This window comes from Halyomorpha halys, unplaced genomic scaffold (assembly GCF_000696795.3).
Source record: "Halyomorpha halys isolate HHAL.00 unplaced genomic scaffold, Hhal_1.1 Scaffold426.1, whole genome shotgun sequence".
NCBI classification, from domain to species: domain Eukaryota; kingdom Metazoa; phylum Arthropoda; class Insecta; order Hemiptera; family Pentatomidae; genus Halyomorpha; species Halyomorpha halys.
The window spans coordinates 253,014-254,259 of record NW_027108013.1 but is presented as its reverse complement, the minus strand read 5'-3'; the positions used below and the strand labels follow the sequence as shown (position 1 = coordinate 254,259).

Genomic DNA, 1,246 nt, shown 5'->3' with positions numbered 1-1,246 from the left:
ACGAACAAACGAAAAACGACAGGACTTTTTGAATGCCCTGGTATATATATATATCAATTAAATTGTATAAATTGTATTAATCCTATGATTGTATAAGTAATATTGAATTAACTAAACAAAATTTAAAAGCAGAATTAGATAAAAAACATAGTAATTGTGACAAAAAATAAAATTTGTCAACAGGTTTATCTACCCATAGAATCAAACGCATGATTTTTACTTTGTAAAACCTTTTTTTTAATAATTTGTTTATTGTTCTTTATAACTGTATAAAAATATAAACAACAAGTAAATTTGCTATAAGTGATACAAACATGTGGAGAATCTACCCATTGATAGAACTCTAATGAAATTTCCAAAGAAGATCTCTCGAGGCCATCTTATTTTCAGACGCCTAGGAGGACTATTAGTGAAGGAGAAGCCAGGTTAGAAACTAGTGGATTTGGGTGGTTGGAAATTTATCATGGAAGGATTGGTTCCTTCTGATTCTGGCCAAATCGGCAACATATGGGACACTGAGGTCCTAATAGATACCTTGAATTGTGACTGTCTTTTGAGTCTTGTCTGAGGAAACATGAGCATTCCAGAAGTAGTCCTATGTAACGGATCATTCAACAGGAAGAAGTGGGGTATTATTATAGGATGCTGAGTGTGGCCGAAGGTCATGGGCTTACGAAGAACATTAAATGTGATTTGGCGAGATTTATTGGAATTTAGTTTAATCCTCCAGTTTTGGCACCATTCTTCAAGGGGGATTGGAGGGTTTGGGATACAATGGAAAGATCATTGTTCAATGACAATAAACATGTGTCATCGGCACACGTGTTGAGGATTGTGTTAGGATGGGTGGGGACGTCACCTGTAAAAACAGTATAAAGGATAGGACCAATGACACTAACCTGAGGTACACCAGCAGAATGAGAAAATAAGGATTAATAAGCGTTGTTGTGATTTACTTTAAATAATACCAAAATACTACCATTTGGTACCATTACCCGGGCTATCTTCCAACAATTTAATTACGTATAGATAATATATTTATTCGTACTACATCCAAATTTATAAGAAATTTGATACTCTATGTTTTAATGACGGTAATTATGAAATTTTTAATGACATCCCAACAATAAAAGTATTTTTACATATATATAACTTGAAATCCCACATCAGAAGTTCTTAAACTTTGTAAAATATTTGGTGTGGAGCGCATATCACTTGCCACCCAACATAGGCTCCCAAGTTTTGT

At 33.8% G+C, this 1,246-nt stretch overlaps 1 protein-coding gene across 1 annotated transcript in view; it reads right to left on the bottom strand.

Moving 5' to 3' along the window:
• LOC106682589 (ankyrin repeat domain-containing protein 50-like) overlaps window positions 1-1,246 on the bottom strand; it is a 9,162-nt gene that overhangs the window by 7,153 nt on the left and 763 nt on the right. The window lies entirely within an intron of this gene.